The 19,212-nt window shown below is 39.1% G+C and overlaps 1 pseudogene; it reads left to right on the top strand.

Annotated features, from left to right (window-relative positions):
- The first annotated feature begins 16,578 nt into the window (after positions 1-16,578).
- LOC143587913 (UDP-glycosyltransferase 87A1 pseudogene) lies at positions 16,579-17,697 on the top strand (annotated as a pseudogene).
- Positions 17,698-19,212: the final 1,515 nt, after the last annotated feature.

Below are 19,212 nucleotides of genomic sequence, written 5' to 3'. Positions count from 1 at the left end.
TGTCCGAAAAGCCACTTTCGGCGCAGCATGCGCACCAATCCTATTGGTTGACAGGAAAAGTGACTGACATAATCTTTTGAAATCTTCTTTTGCATGTCTTGAACAGTGCTTTATCTGACTCCTCCCATGCTTTGACCTGTAACCTGTCAGCTTTTCCCCCATCCCCTGCAGCTGCCGGCATATCTTTTAATATCTTTTGCTTTTGGTCTCTTGTACTTTTTAATATCTTTTGCTTGATTTGATAAGATCTTTTCCTCCTTTTAAGGGATTGTGTTCCCTTGGGTTTTCCTATAAATTAAGCTAATTCTTGTTTATTTATACTACACACACTACAACACTCCCCAAATCTCTCTCCCTTTGCTCTCTGCCCTAGTTCCTCAGCCGCCACCACTCTCTTTGCCTCTATCTTCTTTTCTGTTCTGCCCAGATCTCGGTAATTATAAATATATATATATTTTGTTTTGTTTAACTAATCGATACTTACTGCATATATTTAAGGCATAAAAACCAATCGTTAAACCAATAACCTCTTATTTATAGGTTAACTTGTGCTTGTTTAAAAGTTGGTTCTTGCATTATCTTTCAACACACCTTTTTCAGGTGAGTAATCTCGTACTTAATCCCCTTTTATTTTTTTACGTTTTGGGATGTTCATGTGTTCGTATAACTTGAGTCTTAAACTTGTTTATGAAATTTATGTGCGCAAAACCCCATGTGTTGTGGACGTTTACTTGGCTGTTTATTTGTATGTGTGACTCATTAACCGCTTTGACGGCCTATTCCGAAGTTTTCATGGATCCATTAGATGAACACGGGAGACCTATCGTTTACGGTTTTCTTGTTTTGTTACACATGCACGTATGATTTATCGTTTTTGTGCTCAATTGGGAGCACGGATTGAACTATGAGCTATGATCTAAGGCTTGATCACAATCTGATTACACCCTATGTTAAACCCCAGTTAAGCACATGTTGCGCGCAGTGTTTGTTATTATCTATTTAAATCTATTAAACTTGATTTCTCACCGACACGCAAGTGTTGACGTTTTATTTTAACACATGTTCAGGTTTGCTGTAGCTGCTTTTGGGAATCTCAAGGACACGTAGGATGTTTTCTTTTTCTTTGGACTTAGATTAAAATGTAACAAGACAAATTATGTTATTTGAATATTTTAAGTTATGATATGATTTATGTTACTTTACGATTCTTGTTCTGCGCGTGCGCAATGAAAATGTATTTATTAAATATTGACACCCAAATAGTGTCACGAGTAATGAAACAATACGTGGCGCCCCGATGTATAATCCGCCATCGGTCGGGGTGTTACAGATTGGTATCAGAGCTCCGTGACTTTAGGATAGGTGGTTAGACGTAACGACCTAGAATACCTAAGAGTCCCTTCTCGCGCATGAGAAATATCTCATGTTTGCGCGCTAATTGTTAATTACTCGATATTTATAAAATATGCTTGCGTATACGCAGCATGATTTCGTGTTTTATCCGCGATCTTTCGATTTCTATTGTTAAATTACAATTTATTTCTTTACTTACATATTCGTTTGTTGTGGGGATTGAAAATCCGAGAAGTCATGGTGGTACATGAATGGTTGATTTTCAATTACCATTAACTTTATGTTCTAAATTGAAGATTTGAAAAGTCATGGTGATACATGAATTGTCAATCTCCAATGTTCATTTACTCGATATTTTAAATTGAAGATTTGAAAAGTCATTGTGATACATGAATTGTCAATCTCCAATATTCATTTACTCGATATTTTAAATTGAGAATTCGGAAAGTCATGGTGATGCATGAATTGTCGATTTTCAATTCAAATTCATTACCTGTATTAAGTTTGCATTCAAATTCATATTTTACTTCAAAATTTGATAGCATTTAACTCCGCGAAACAAGCTTTATGACGATATACTTTGCGCTAAAACGATTTCCCATACCCAAAATATTAACAAAAATTAAAACTTTTATAGAATGCCTCCGCTATCTCGCCGTCATCAGAGGAGAGAAGCTTCGCGCAGACGTAGGCAGCAACGTTCCCAGGAAATGGCCGCCGCAATAGCCCAAGCCTTAAACCAAAATAATCCTAACCCTTCCGGATACAATATCAAATCCTTTAATGCGGGTAACCCTCCGAAATTCACAGGGCTTGAAGGAGCCACCGTAATGCTCCAATGGCTCGAGAAAATTGAGAACACCTTCCTCCATACCCAATGCCCTCCAGACCGACGAACCTTATACGCCTCAAGTGTCCTAGAATCAAGGGCGCTTACTTGGTGGAACGGAGTAGCTCACGCGCGTGGCGCAGAGGCTGCTTCTAGCATGCTCTGGGAGGAATTCAAGGAACTTTTGACTAGAGAATTCTGCCCTCCCAACGAAATAAAGCGCCTTGAGGAGGAATTTTGGAACTTAAAACAGTACAGTGGCGAAGCGCGCGAGTACGCGACGCGCTTCCACGAACTAAGTTTGCTTGTCCCGCACCTAGTTACCCCTTCCCGCCGAGCCATCGAGAAGTTTCTTGGGGGTCTCCCCATGGAAATTCAAGATTCTGTATGGGCCAGGAACCCAGCAACCCTCTCTGACGCCATCGAGTTGGCCGCTGTGCTCAGCGACAACCATGTCAGGGTAGGAACCCTGTTCCTGCGGGGAGCCGAAAAGACCAAACTCACCAAGACTGTCCCAGAACCAACAGAAACCAAGCCAGAACCCTAAAACCGTAACAACCTCAAGCGTAGGCGCAGATCCAATCATCAAACCTACGCGCTTACCAACCCGCTCGTTGTCCAGCAACCCGCCTACCAACCTCTAGTACACGCTCCTAACCCATTGACAACTTACCCAACACCCCCTGTAGTCCATAACTATGCCTTAACCAATCCCGCACTCCCTACCCCGTCAACTAAGAAACCTTACACAGGAAACCAACCCTTTTGCCCAACCTGTAGACTTCACCATCCAACTCAAGTCCCGTGTCGACAATGTAACCGATGTGGCCGTACTGGTCACACTACTGAGAACTGTAGAGTCCTTCCCGCCAACCCAATCGCGCAAACACCACCAACTTACCCGCTAAACCCACAACCAACATACCCTAATCCACGACCCAGGTCGTGCTATAACTGCGGTGACCCCAGTCATTTCCGGAACGCGTGCCCGAGACTACAAGTACAAATTACGCAAGCTAATCCGGTTAACCAAATTTCAAACCAAGTGACGCGCGGCCGAGCTTTTAATATAACCGCGCACCAAGCGCAAGCGAATAATGACGTGGTTAATGGTACATTTTTGCTTAACGGACAATATGCATCTATACTTTTTGATACTGGCGCCGATAGAAGTTTTATTTCTCGCGCATTTGAACAAAAACTCGCGCGACCACGAGTGAACTTAAACGAAAACTTTTCAGTTGAATTGGCTAATGGTGAAACTATTTTAATAAACTCCGTGATCAAAGATTGCACGCTTAACCTTAATGAACATGATTTTCTAATCAACCTCATTCCCATGCCTCTTGGAAGTTTTGATGTGATTATTGGAATGGACTGGCTCTCGCAAAATCGCGCCGAAGTAATCTGCGCCAAGAAGTTGATTCGCATTCCTCGGGAAAATGGTGAAAATCTTCATATCTACGGCGAGAAACCATCTAACGGTCTTAGACTTATGTCATGCTCTGAAGCCCGAAGACATTTGCGGAAGAATTGTGTCGCGTTCTTAGCTCATGTGGTCAAACCCGATGAAGGAAAGAAGAAACTTTCTGAAATCCCCATCGTGCGTGACTTTCCTGAAGTCTTCCCCGATGATCTTTCTGGTTTACCTCCCGCTCGGGAAGTCGAGTTTCGTGTTGATCTTGTCCCTGGTGCATCCCCCGTAGCCAAATCTCCTTATCGACTTGCACCCGCTGAAATGCAAGAATTAGCAAGTCAACTTCAAGAGTTGACCGATAAAGGATTCATTCGCCCTAGCTCTTCGCCATGGGGTGCTCCGGTGTTGTTCGTTAAAAAGAAAGACGATTCGTTTCGCATGTGTATCGATTACCGCGAGCTGAACAAGCTCACCATTAAGAACCGGTATCCCTTACCGCGTATTGACGACCTCTTTGACCAACTCCAAGGTGCCTCTTGTTTCTCCAAAATCGATCTCCGTTCTGGCTATCACCAGTTGCGTATCCGCGAAGAGGATATTCCCAAGACTGCTTTTCGAACCCGCTATGGTCATTTTGAATTCTTGGTCATGCCCTTCGGTTTAACCAACGCACCCGCTGTCTTCATGGATCTAATGAACCGGGTGTGTAGATCTTTCTTGGACCGATTCGTGATCGTGTTTATCGATGACGTTCTGGTGTATTCCAAAACCAAGGCCGAGCATGAACAACATCTTCAGTTGGTGTTGCAAAAGCTTCGAACCGAACAACTCTATGCCAAACTCTCCAAGTGTGAGTTCTGGTCGGATGAAGTACAGTTTCTTGGTCATGTTGTAAACAAGATGGGTATTCATGTCGACCCATCCAAAATTGAAGCAATCAAGAACTGGATTACACCGTCCACTCCTACCGAAATCCGTTCCTTTTTGGGCTTAGCTGGTTACTACCGGCGATTCATTTCGAACTTCTCAAAAATCGCCTTGCCTTTAACAGCTTTAACGCACAAAGGCAAACCGTATATTTGGGGCTCGAAGCAAGAAGAAGCTTTTCAAACGCTCAAGCAATTGTTGTGCGAAGCTCCTGTTCTAACGTTACCTGAGGGTACTGACGACTTTGTCGTTTATTGTGATGCCTCAAACCAAGGTCTCGGTTGTGTACTTATGCAACGAGGCAAGGTTATCGCTTACGCGTCAAGGCAACTCAAAATTCATGAAAAGAATTATACGACTCACGACCTCGAACTTGGTGCAGTTGTATTTGCCTTAAAAATCTGGAGACACTACCTCTATGGGACTAAGTGCATCATTTACACCGACCATAAAAGCCTCCAGCACATTTTTGATCAAAAGGAACTTAACATGAGACAACGCCGATGGAACGAACTCATCAGCGATTACGATTGTGAGATCCGATATCACCCTGGAAAGGCTAATGTGGTAGCCGATGCGCTCAGCCGTAAACCCAGCCAACTTAACTGTATCTTGCCGCGCACGCAGCTTCGCTTCGCGCTGATCCAAAACGATCTTGAATCGCGCATTCGCGACGCGCAGCGCGCATCGATCAGCAAAGGCAACCTACGCGCCGAGTTAGCGTGTGGTGCAGAAGTACATCTAGTCCCTAACCTGAATGGAATTCTTTGTTATCTCAATCGCATCTGGATCCCCAATGATGAGAACCTTCGCTCTGTCATACTGAGTGAAGCGCACAAAACCCGGTATTCTGTTCATCCTGGTGCTGACAAAATGTACAAAGATTTGCGCCTTTCTTATTGGTGGCCTGGTATGAAAAAGGATATTGCTGTGTTCGTAGCTAAATGCCTAACTTGTTCTAAGGTAAAAGTTGAACACCAACGCCCATCTGGTTTGCTCGCACAACCTGAAATTCCTACGTGGAAATGGGAAAGTATAGCAATGGACTTTATCACCAAGTTACCCTTGACCGCAAGCAAACATGATAGCATTTGGGTAATAGTGGATCGATTGACCAAGTCTGCCCACTTTCTGCCCATTCGTGAAACCTACCGTGTTGAACAACTTGCGCATCTTTATGTCAAGGAAATTGTCTGCCGTCATGGTACTCCATTGAGCATCATATCCGATCGCGATGGCCGTTTTATATCCCGCTTTTGGAAATCTCTCCAATCTGCGTTAGGAACTCGTTTGGACATGAGTACTGCATATCATCCTCAGACTGACGGACAGTCTGAGCGAACCATCCAAACCCTTGAGGATATGCTTCGATCTTGTGTTCTTGATTTTGGAGGTAATTGGGATTCGCACCTACCTCTGATCGAGTTCTCTTATAATAACAGCTATCATTCCAGCATCGGTATGGCCCCATTTGAAGCACTTTACGGTCGAAAGTGCCGTTCACCGATTTGTTGGAACGAAGTGGGTGAAGTTCAAATCACAGGACCCGAACTAGTTCAAGAGACAACCGATAAAATCGCCAAGATCCGTGATCATCTGCTGACTGCCAGAAGCCGACAGAAGAGTTACGCAGATCGCAGGCGGAAGCCTCTCGAATTTCTAGTTGGTGATCTTGTTCTCCTCAAAGTGTCGCCCTGGAAGGGTGTTGTCCGCTTTGGGAAGAAAGGTAAGCTTGCACCTCGTTATGTTGGTCCATTCAAGATTCTTGCGAGGGTAGGAAAAGTTGCCTACAAGCTTGACCTACCGCCCGCGCTCAGCAATGTGCATCCAACTTTCCATGTATCCAATCTCAAGAAATGTTTAGCTGACGAGAACCTCCACATACCACTTGATGAAGTTCAAGTTGATGAGTCTATGCATTTCGTTGAGAAGCCTGTGGAGATTATGGATCGCGAGGTAAAGCAAACCAAGCGCAGTCGCATCCCTATTGTTAAAGTTCGTTGGCAGTCCAAGCGCGGAGCCGAGTTCACTTGGGAAAGGGAAGATCAAATGAAGACCAAGTACCCGCACCTATTCTCTGCGCAACCTACTTCGAGATAAATTTCGGGACGAAATTTCTTAAAGTATGGGAGACTGTGACATCTGCCCAATCCGACCCGACCCAGGTACCCGTTTTCGAATCCGATTCTTTTTATGATTTAAAATTTGATTATTAATCTTTGTAAATTTAGCATTAAATAAATTATATATATACATATATATATATTTTTATATTACTTACTAATAATAATATTTCTTTCCGCCTCTTTCTCTCTCTTGTCGCCGTCCCGCCTCTTTGCTTAACCCTTAAGCCTTGAACCCCCCTTTTCTCTTTGCTTGTCCTTTGGTTCTTCCCGCCTAAGGATGTCTGCGCAGCTCCACGCGCCAGACTCCTTACAAGGAAGCCTGCGTGAAGACCGGCTGTTCCTGCGAGACGCGAGACGAATTCTTCTCGCAGCGCGCTAAGAATTTTAGTTCTTCTCGCAGCGCGCTAAGAATTGTAGTTCTTCTCGCAGCGCGCTAAGAATTGTAGTTCTTCTCGCAGCGCGCTAAGAATGGTAGTTCTTCTCGCAGCGCGCTAAGAATGGTAGTTCTTCCCGCGACGCGCTAAGGATTTGTAGTTCTTCCCGCGACGCGCTAAGGATTTAAGTTCTTCCCGCGGCGCGCTAAGGTTTGTTCTGTCTGCCTTCGCCCTCGCGCGCGCGCTCGAGTCTTCTCGCGCTAGACCTTAAGTCTTTTCTTCAGTTTAGGCCAGCCTGTATGCTTTTGAAATCTTATCTTTTGTTTGAGCACTTTAGGTCAGTTCCAACATCTGTCCGAAAAGCCACTTTCGGCGCAGCATGCGCACCAATCCTATTGGTTGACAGGAAAAGTGACTGACATAATCTTTTGAAATCTTCTTTTGCATGTCTTGAACAGTGCTTTATCTGACTCCTCCCATGCTTTGACCTGTAACCTGTCAGCTTTTCCCCCATCCCCTGCAGCTGCCGGCATATCTTTTAATATCTTTTGCTTTTGGTCTCTTGTACTTTTTAATATCTTTTGCTTGATTTGATAAGATCTTTTCCTCCTTTTAAGGGATTGTGTTCCCTTGGGTTTTCCTATAAATTAAGCTAATTCTTGTTTATTTACACTACACACACTACAACACTCCCCAAATCTCTCTCCCTTTGCTCTCTGCCCTAGTTCCTCAGCCGCCACCACTCTCTTTGCCTCTATCTTCTTTTCTGTTCTGCCCAGATCTCGGTAATTATAAATATATATATATTTTGTTTTGTTTAACTAATCGATACTTACTGCATATATTTAAGGCATAAAAACCAATCGTTAAACCAATAACCTCTTATTTATAGGTTAACTTGTGCTTGTTTAAAAGTTGGTTCTTGCATTATCTTTCAACACACCTTTTTCAGGTGAGTAATCTCGTACTTAATCCCCTTTTATTTTTTTACGTTTTGGGATGTTCATGTGTTCGTATAACTTGAGTCTTAAACTTGTTTATGAAATTTATGTGCGCAAAACCCCATGTGTTGTGGACGTTTACTTGGCTGTTTATTTGTATGTGTGACTCATTAACCGCTTTGACGGCCTATTCCGAAGTTTTCATGGATCCATTAGATGAACACGGGATACCTATCGTTTACGGTTTTCTTGTTTTGTTACACATACACGTATGATTTATCGTTTTTGTGCTCAATTGGGAGCACGGATTGAACTATGAGCTATGATCTAAGGCTTGATCACAATCTGATTACACCCTATGTTAAACCCCAGTTAAGCACATGTTGCGCGCAGTGTTTGTTATTATCTATTTATATCTATTAAACTTGATTTCTCACCGACACGCAAGTGTTGACGTTTTATTTTAACACATGTTCAGGTTTGCTGTAGCTGCTTTTGGGAATCTCAAGGACACGTAGGATGTTTTCTTTTTCTTTGGACTTAGATTAAAATGTAACAAGACAAATTATGTTATTTGAATATTTTAAGTTATGATATGATTTATGTTACTTTACGATTCTTGTTCTGCGCGTGCGCAATGAAAATGTATTTATTAAATATTGACACCCAAATAGTGTCACGAGTAATGAAACAATACGTGGCGCCCCGATGTATAATCCGTCATCGGTCGGGGTGTTACAATCGTGATCCGTGGTGACGCGCTGCTGCTTCATGGCGATGTATTGAATCGCGGTGGCGCATGCGTGATGGCGGTACATCGAACCATGGTGGCGCATACGCGATGGCGCGCGCGTGTGCTTGTTGAATATAAGGTATGCTTACACATTGAAATTTGAACAAGGTTGTAAGGAAATTATTAAGTACCTCTTAATAGTTGTCATATTTCAAGCTATTTTGCGATATTTTGAATATGCTGACACGCGCATTGGCATTTCGTTATTCCTCTTTTGCGCGACGTTATCGTGCATTTATTATAGGGAATTATGAATGAGTTTTTTAGCCTTTACGTGTCAGTATGTGTTACTCTGCCTATATCCATTATAATCCCATGCGCGGCCCCGACCTGAAACCTCAACAACTATGTTTTGGCATGTGCTTTGCCTTAGTTGTGCTTAGGTATGTTATGGTCCAGCTGCGCAATACGTGGGATGGATGCTATGAGTAATTTGAGCTAAGGCTCATATTATTGGGCTAAGGCCCTGACGTTTTAGAGTTAAAACTCGTCAATGCGTCTGAGCTTGAAGCTCGCGCATGTATGTGTTACTTCGTTTTATTTTTAGTTTGATGTCAATATAATGTTGTCATATTGCTCAAATTAATAAAAGGAAGTGTGAAACATGTATGCAAAAATCAAAATCAGGCTTGCACATGCATGGTGGCGGAGTCGTGACTCGCGGGCGTGCATGCATGGTGGCGAAGCTTGATCCTTGGCAGTGCGCATGCACGGCGGCGGAGTGGTGACTCACGGGCGCGCATGCATGGCGGAGAGTTGCGTGGGCATGCATGGCGGCGAGTCTTTTGCGCAAAACCCACATGGTGGTTTCCGCGGTGGTTTCCACGGGCGCTCACGCATGTCGGCGGAATGGTGACCCGCTGGCGAGCATGCATGGTGGCAGTCTTCTGCGCAAAACCCACATGGTGGCGGTCTTTTGCGCAAAACCCACATGGTGGTTTCCGCGGAGTGAGAATTCGCGGGCGCGCGTGCATGGCGGCGAAAGTCTCCGTAATCTAGACTGTAATTTTAAACCTAAAATCCAGGTCTGTAATCCAGATCTAGATCTGTAAATCAGATCAAGATAGGTCTGAAGCTCGGAGCGGAGAGAATTTAAAACCATCACAGATCCGGAGGCTTGATCATCCGAATCAGGTAGTTTCTTTTTTGGATATACAAATCCTTTTCAGCTTCATTTTTGTACAGATCTGGAAGCCTCTTTTAGATCTATGGATCTTTTTGAGCTTTAATAGAACAAGTCTTGAAGCCTCTTTCTGTAAACTTCCAGATCTGGGTTTTTCTTGGGAGAGATCTGAGAACCGAGACGAAAATCGAAGGGTAGTTCGTTGCCGTCCCATGGATGGCGCCAATGTCAAAACATGAAATGAATCTGACCTGATCCATGACGATGTTTCCACGGATGTCGAGATGAACGAACCATGTCTTGATCTTCCTCTCCGGTTGCTTGAGATATGCAATGGCCTTTTGGGGGTGTGGAGATGACTGCTAAGAAATCTCAAGGATCTCTTGTATACAGACACAAAAATGGTTATGGTGGTGGCTCTTATTGAGCATGACCCCATTAGTAAGGAGGTGGAGACCTCCTTAGAGAGCCTCATGGCCACCATCATGGTACCCTAACGGGCCTAGCCCAGTTAGGGTTACCTCCACAAAACCCCCTCAGCCCAATAACATTGTATTAGTCCATATAATAAAATAAGCCAAACATAATAAATTTAGGGTCGTAAAACCGGGTTTAGTACCATACCCCTACAGCGGTCACAACGAGAAAGGCGGTCCAATCCAAAGTATGCAAATGTTGCAATAGTCAAAGAAGTACTTTGTGAACCAGAAACCTATCAACAAGCAAGTGAAAAAGAGGAGTGGATAGATGCAATGAAGGCCGAAATGGATGCCCTGGTTCAAAATCAAACCTGGGAACTTGTCCCAAAACCGGGTGACGTGGACCCGATCTCTTGCAAATGGGTTTACAAAGTGAAACAAAAGGCCGATGGAACTGTTGAGAGGTTCAAAGCTCGGTTAGTGGCACGAGGTTTCTCTCAAAAATATGGATTAGATTATGAAGACACGTTTAGCCCGGTAGCGAAGATCACAACGATTCGTGTATTGTTAGCCTTAGCCGCGTGCAAAGGCTGGAAAATGTGGCAAATGGATGTTAATAACGCGTTCCTATATGGGGAACTCGATCACGTTATTCACATGGAGCAACCAATGGGGTTTGAGAATCATGAACATCCGGAGTACGTGTGTAAACTGAAAAAGGCAATATACGGGTTAAAACAGTCACCGAGATCTTGGTTTGGCAAGATAGCTGAGTTTTTAGAGCTAAATGGGTATCACTTAACCTCTGCTGCTCATAGCCTATTTGTCAAGAAAATTGAAGACAAAGTGGTATGTATTCTTGTGTATGTGGATGATTTAATATTGACAGGTGATGTTCAAGAAGAGATTGATCTGCTTAAAACAAACTTGTGCACTCGGTTTAAGATGAAGGATTTGGGCAGATTGCAACACTTCTTGGGTATGGAGCTGCAATATACAGAAAGTGGCATGGTACTACACCAGAAAAAGTATACCTCTGACATGCTGCACAAATTTAACATGCAGTCATGTAAGCATGCAAAAACTCCAATGGATAGGTGCACACGGTTATATGCCACTGAAGGAAGGAAACTCGATGACCCAACAGATTATCGGAAGATGGTAGGTAGCTTAATTTACCTTACCTTGACCAGGCCCGACATTGATTTTGTTGTCGGTGTCCTTAGTCGATTTATGCAAGATCCAAGAAAGCCTCATATGATAGCTATGAAAGGAGTTATGAATTATCTAAAAGCTACTATGGGAAAAGGAGTTCATTTCAGAAAAGAATTTGAGGCCAAGTTGCATGGATATTGTGATGCCGACTACGGTTCTAACGATTTGGATGAAAGGAGGTCTATAACCGGGTATGTTTTCCTATATGGGTCGAGCTCTGTTTCATGGTGTAGTAAACGCCAACCGACCGTGTCCTTGTCTACAACTGAAGCCGAGTACCGGGCTGCAGCCATGGCAGCCCAGGAATGTGTGTGGCTTGTTGAACTTTTGAGAAGTCTGAACCAGAAGGTGAATTACCCAGTTCTGCTATAGTGCGATAATATCTCGGCAATTAAATCAGCTCGAAATCCAGTGTTCCATGCGAGAACTAAACACATTGAGATTCATTACCACTTCATTAGAGAAAAGGTGTTAAATAATGAAATTGATTTGGAAGCTGTGGGATCAGAAGAGCAAGTAGCAGATGCTTTAACCAAAAGTCTAAGTGGTGTAAAGCTGATGCATCATAGTAAAAGCATGGGGATGATAGTTATGATATTGAGAGGGGGTGTTGAATGGTTAATATCACAGTCCATGTGGATGTCTAGTTGGAAATGAGTCAGCATTTATTTTTATATTTTGCTTTTATTTTTCCGTTCCTAAGAATAAGTATGTAGTTGAGTAGTGGTTTACTTTTTCTTTGGAGTAGTTGCTGTTTTCAAGGATGTGGGTGTTGTCCACGTTTATGTTTATTTGTTTCCTATTTAATGTAAGTTACTTTAAGTGTTTTAATGCATTCAGAAAAGAGCAAAAACTTTTGGCTCACATTTCCTTTGTTTTTACTTTCATCTGTTTATATCTACACTCACAAAAGAAGCACTTAGCTTACCAATTTATCAATTGTATATGATACTAATCTTATGTGGGTTGTGAATGTAGGTCGTCGAATGAACGTTCCCGTGGCGAGTTTCTTTTCGATGTCTGCGACCGTGTTTTTGATGTTTTATTATCATCATCTCCTTGTTGAAATTGTCATGCCGGAGATAACTTCTCAGGTGAGGTTGTTGGGAACATGCATAACTAAATCGGTCGTGTTAGGGTAGGCAGATATTACTATATATATTAATGAGGAAAAGTTAAAATGCAAAATAATAATGGGAAAAAGTTAAAATGAAAAATAGAAAAAAATGGGAAGTGTGAAAAAGATTCGTGATTACACAAAAGCCTGTGAAAAATATTAAAAGTTGAAAAAAAATAACTCAAATATAGATAAAAATTTTAAAAATTAAAAAAAAACTAAAATGTTTCCTTTTTTTCGAGTTAAAAAAACAAAAAAAAGACACAATGATAAAAATAAACAAAAACACAATGATAGATAAAAAGACGCAATATATTGCAAAATATAACACAATACTAAAAAATTATAACACGATGTTGAATAATATAAACAATATCAAGTAAAAAAGACACAATATTAAAAAAAGACACAATTAATGACGAAAATAATTAAAAAACACAATGACAAATAAAAAAAGATACCGTGTTCATTCAACATTGTTTTTTTAGAACGATGAAGACGGGGGAAACATTTTTGTCTTTTTATTTTTTTTTATTTCAAGATAAAAAGACACTATCAATGACGAAAATAAACAAAAAATACAATGATAAATAAAAAAGATGCGGTTATCTTTTTTTTTAACATTGTGTTTTTTTAGAACGACGAAGACATGGGAAATATTCTTGTTTTTTTACTTTTTTTTTAATTTGAGTTATGATTTTTTTATTGATTTTTTGTTATTTTTATTGAAAGTTTTTTTTAACACAAATTCATCTCATCTTTTTCATTTTTGTTTCCTTCGTATAATAACATGACCCTATGTTAATGATCCCTTTAATTTTGTAATTGCTTTCTAAAAATAAAATTGTTTAATAAGTTAAATTAATTGGATATTTTATACCAAAAAATGAAGGAAAAAAAAAGAGAGAAATGAAGTTAAAATTTATAGTTACTTTTTACAAATAACTATCTGTTTGCAATAAATTTGTAATCATCGTGTATGCAATAGTTAAATTCCAGATTAAATGTGTGTATGTTTACATGTGAAATTTGTATCTAGTTTATGTCACGTGATAATTTCAAGTAGTATCATGTTTGGGTTCGATCAAATTTTCTTATTTGTGTCGGGACCGACCTGTCATTCCTTAACATGACTCATATAATACTAATCGACTCGACCTTGAATAAATTTGAAGCTTGATGAATTAGTTGATACCTTTAAACTAGACTAAAAACATTTGAATTTAAATTCCTTAAGTTGTTAAGGAAAACTGGATTTTAATATTATAAATCACAACTCATGATAATAATCAATGGTGACGATGTGAAATTTAATTTTAAGGTCAGGCTAAGCGTACCCCACTTCTCTACTTGTCATACTCTCTCCTTTAAACTTTCAATTTCTTTGATAATTTTATTTGATATATCACTTATCTCCAACATTTTTTTTCCATTTTATAGTTTCCATTCAATATTTTACTGTTTGAAATATAAATTTGTTTTTGTGTTATGACTTAAGAATACAAATTATCACATTTGTGATTTTTTTTTTTCCGATTGAACTACCTTTTCAAATCTAAACATTATGTCTATTTTAAAATACTAATTATCATATAACCTTAGGGTATTCATTCTCAAGTCACAAAATTTTTACAACTTATTACATAAATACATTTTTTCTTAAAAAGTGCAAACTATCTCTAAAAACTATTAAAAATAATACTCTCTTAAAAAGCAATTATAGAAAAAAAGAAAAAAATATGTTTTTAAATAATAAAAAAATATTTATTTTAATTAAGTAAAAAATGTTTATGTTTTTTTAAAAAAATGTTTTGGAAATATAACAAAAAGTTAATAAAAAAATCTTTAAAAATGTGTTTTAAAAACAATAAAAATAAAAGATAACAAAATGGCCCAAAAAAAAAAGAAACAAAAAAGGTTTTAATAGTATTAACTTGAAGCTTGAAGAGGGGGCACGTTTAGTAAAAAAAAACAGAGATAAAGAGGGTTACGTTTTGCAGCACCCTATTTGTATTGTAACTTATAACGAAAATTTCACTTGCATAATTATCATAGATATACAATAATACTTGATTTTAATTCAATTTCATTAAAAGTTAAGTTGAATCTACAGAAAACATGGAGGAAATAGTAGACTGCATACCCGGAGTTTCTCCAACTCGGGTTGCTGATCTTTTGACATGTTTCAATGGCAAAGGGAAAGAAGTTAGGCATGCAATGTTAGAAGCCATTTCAATGGGGACCAAAGATCAATTTCTACTTTTCGGATCGATTTATGAACTCGAACCCCAAGCCATCAATTCTTTAAATCTGAGCTTACCGTGCCCATTTACACAATTGGACCCACAATTCCTTAATTTAGTTTAAAGGATATGCAAAACGACCAAAATACCCCTGAATACATCAAATGGCTAGACCGTCAACCAGTGGGTTCGGTTTTATATATTTCACAAGGGAGTTTTCTTTCTGTCACAGATGCCCAGTTGGATGAAACTATTGCTGGTATACTCGATAGTGGTGTACGATACATGTGGATTACGCGTGGGGAAAAGGTTAAACATAATTGTGAAAATGACGAGAAAGGGCTTGTGATACCTTGGTGTGACCAATTAAGAGTGTTGTGTCATGATTCCATAGGGGCATTTTGGTCACATTGTGTGTGAAACTCGACTAAGGAAGGTGCATTTTCCGGGGTTCCAATGCTTACTTTTCCAATATTTTTTGATCAAGTTCCAAATAGTAAGATGATAGTGGAAGATTGGAAAACGGGAATGAGGGTGTTGGCCGAAGAGGGTATTTTTGTCACTCGAAAAGAAATTTCAAAACTTGTGAGGAGTTTTATGGATCCAAAAAGCAAAGAAGGAAAATAGATGAGGAAACGCGCAAAAGAAGTTAGGAAGATTTGCCAAGAAGCGGTCGAAGAAGGAGGGTCTGCTAAGATAGACATCGATTCTTTCATTAGCGACAATTTCAACCAGTTCGTTCATTAGCAACATTTCAACAAGTCGAATCAGTAATTGATAAAATATCTATAGAATAAAAGCTACATGAATAAATCACATGTTATACCAAAATTTCAAAGCTACATGAATAAATCACATGAATAAAAGCTACATCGATTCTTGACCTGAATGACCGAACCGGTTCAAAAAAAAATTCAAAGACCGATAATCAACTGAGTATGACCCAAAAAATTTCTGACCCCGTGGGAAAAATTTTTGGGCCCACCACTACTTATCTTTTGTGGTTTCTGAATGTCGGATGAATGTTCATGTGACGAGTTTTTTTATGGTGTCGGCGATCGTGTTTTGGATGTGTTATTATTATCGGCTTCTTGTTGAAAATTACTACGTCGGATATAGCTTCTAAAGTGAGTTTGTCGGGGCATGTATAATTAAGGGTCATTTTCGGGTAGGTAGATATTTATGATCCCTTTAATTTTGTAATTGCTTTTCTAAAACTAAAGCTGTTTTATAGTTAAATTAATTGCACATGTTATACCAAAATTTAAAAAAAAGTGAAATGAGTTATCAATATTCAATGAAGTAAAATTTGTAGTTATTTTTATAAATAGCTATCCTTTTGCAATAAATTTGTAATCATAGTGATAATTAATTTGCAACAAAGTTAAATTCCAGATTAAAGAATTTCTGTCTACGTGTGCAGACTTGTATCTACTTTATGTCATGCGTGACACGATAATTTCAAGTAGTATCGTGTTCGGATTCATATCAACTTTTTTTATTGGTGTCGGGATCGATTAGGCAACTTTGAACATGACTCATACAATGCTAATTTACTCGAGCTTGAATAGATATGAAGCTCGATAAATTAGTTGATACATATAAACTAGACTCAAAACATTTGAATTAAAATTCCTTGTGTTTTTAAGGTAAACTGGATTTTAATAGACAAATCACAACTTATGATAATCAATGACGACAATGCGAACTTTCATTTTTGTTAGTAAGGGAATTCCACTTGCATGATTATCATAGATTACATTTAGACTTGATTTTCACTCGTCTTTACTAAAAGTTAAATTGAAATTCCATTGGAAATGTGGAGGAAATAGTAGATTACACACCCGGAGTTCCTCTGATTCGGGTTGCTGATCTAGTGAGATGCTTCAATGGCAAGGTAAAATTAAGAAGTTAGGCCAGGAATGTTACAAGCCATTTTAATGGCGACCAAAGCTCAATTTCTTCTTTTCGTATCGATTTGTGAGCTCAAACCCTAAGCCACCGACTCTTTAAAATCCGAGCTTTTCCAATCCGCCCTGTTTACACCATTGGACCCACAATTCCTTGCTTTAGTTTAAACGACATGAAAAGTGACCAAAATACTCATGAACACTTTAAATGATTAGACCGTCAACCCACGACTTTGGTTATATATATTTCACAAGGGAGTTTTCTTTCGGTCACATATGCCCAGTTGGATTAAATCATTGTTGGTATTCTTGATAGTGGTGTACGATACATGTGAATTGTGTGTGAGGAAAAGGTTAAGGGGGTGTTTGGCTGAGCTTATTTTTTTTGCTTAGCTTTTAGGTGCTTTTGGAGGGGCATTTTGGACATTTTACCCCTTCAAAAAGCAAAAAGCAAAAAAAATAAGCTCAGCCAAACACCCTCTAAATATAACTGTGAAAATGACGAAAATGGGATTGTGATACCTTGATGTGACCAATTAAGAGTGTTGTGCCATGATTTCATAGGGGCATTTTGGTCACATTGCGGGTGGAAGTCGACAAGAGAAGGTGCTTGTCGATGCTCATGTTTCCAATATTTTTTTATCAAGTTCCAAATAGTAAGATGATAGTGGAAGATTGAAAAATGGGAAGGAGAGTGTCGACCCAAGAGGGTATTTTGGTCACCCAAGAAAAAAATTCAAAACTTGTTAGGAGTTTTATGGATCGGGAAAGCGAAAAGGGAAAAAAGATGTGGAAACGTGCAAGAGACATTGGGAAGATTTGCTGACAAGCGGTCACAGAGGGAGGGTCTGCTAAGATAGATATCGATCCGTTCATTAGCGACAGTTCAAAGATTAGAGTCATTAATTGATAAAATATGTATTTGTGTAATGTAGTTTGGAAACCGAGTAATAAAGTAAGCGCTGACTTTTTGGTCAACATTGGCCAGAATCAACGGAAGTCAAAGGATGCTAGGCAGGTTATTTATGATGATATCTATGGGGTTAAGCCCAATCTGAATGTTTGGTGTAGGCTAAATATTAGTTTGACCGGAAGTTGTCTAAGTTAAGCCCAATCTGGTTTGGACTTGCAAAGATGAGTGCCACTTTTAGTTTGATCAATAAGTTTCTAAATGAACTGATAGCACGGGACATGGATCAACAAAGCGAAGAAGGAAAAGAGAAGAGGAGACGTGCGAAAGAAGTTGGGAAGATTTGCCACCAAGCGGTCAGAGAAGGTCGGTTAGCTCACATAGATATCGATTCGTTTGTCAACGACATTTCAAAGAGTCGAGACAGTAATTGATAAAATATGTATTAGTGTAATTTAGTTTAGGTTTTAGTTATTGAAGGCTTTGATGATGGAAAATGGATGAACTTCGTGAACCGGGGTGAAAAGTCAGTGTTCACTTTTTTGGTCAATCTTGACTTGAGAGTCAACGAAAGTCAAAGGATGTTGGTCCGGTTATTTTGGATGAAGCCTATTGGGTCAGGCCCAATATGAATGTTTGGTGTAGGTTGAATATTAGATAAACCGGAATATGTCTAAGTTAAGCCCAATATGTTGGATTTGCAAAGATGAGTGCATTTTTGGTTTGGTCAAATGATTTGTGAATGAACCAAACGAATACGAAAGGGATATCTTTGTGCTCCTTAGTTTATCTTTAACTAAATAAATGATTGGCACAAACAAATAAACCGAAGTTTCTTGTCCATGCTTGTTAGTAAGAAAATGAACATGTTTGTTTATGTCCGTTTTTTATTAGTATAAACAAACACTTCATGAACATAAAAGACTAGAAACGGACGAATATAAATGTAGATGAACAAACAAAATCGAATAAGCGCCAATTAAAGTATACGTGAATGTCAACATGTTTCTTATAAAGCCTACTGTTAAACAAAACCTGCAGAACCCAAACTTTAGTAATAGAAAACCAAAGCAACTATCTACATAATGAGGGAAAACAATCAAGTATATATTAAAAAAAAGTAATAGATAAATAAGCATTAAATTCAAAACGATACAAAATAGAATCCATATACAGCAATCCGTCAAACAACAATTATAGAGTTTATAAACATATCAAATGCATGACTCATAATGGCGATTAACATAATTCTAATACAAGGAAAACTCAATATTTGGAATGAGAACTTATGTCAATAATACTAATTTTGGGGAAAAAAATAACTAAAGTCAAATCACCAAAACATATGATTACCAAAAAGTGTAATTAAGTAACTACCACAAAGATTTGTGATGGCCAAAGTTGTGCAAACACCTTTGCCACTTCTAGACGTATCTTCACCAAACAATAATTTGCTAAACCTACACACATTCAGATTTGGCCAACTTAAAATCTTAGAAAATAATATCTTATTTG

The sequence above is a fragment of the Bidens hawaiensis genome, unplaced genomic scaffold (genome assembly GCF_021521415.1).
Source record: "Bidens hawaiensis isolate Kalapana, Puna unplaced genomic scaffold, B.hawaiensis_p1.1 tig00035917_1, whole genome shotgun sequence".
NCBI lineage: Eukaryota > Viridiplantae > Streptophyta > Magnoliopsida > Asterales > Asteraceae > Bidens > Bidens hawaiensis.
Note: the sequence above shows the minus strand (reverse complement) of the source record. Positions and strands in the feature narration are given on the sequence as shown.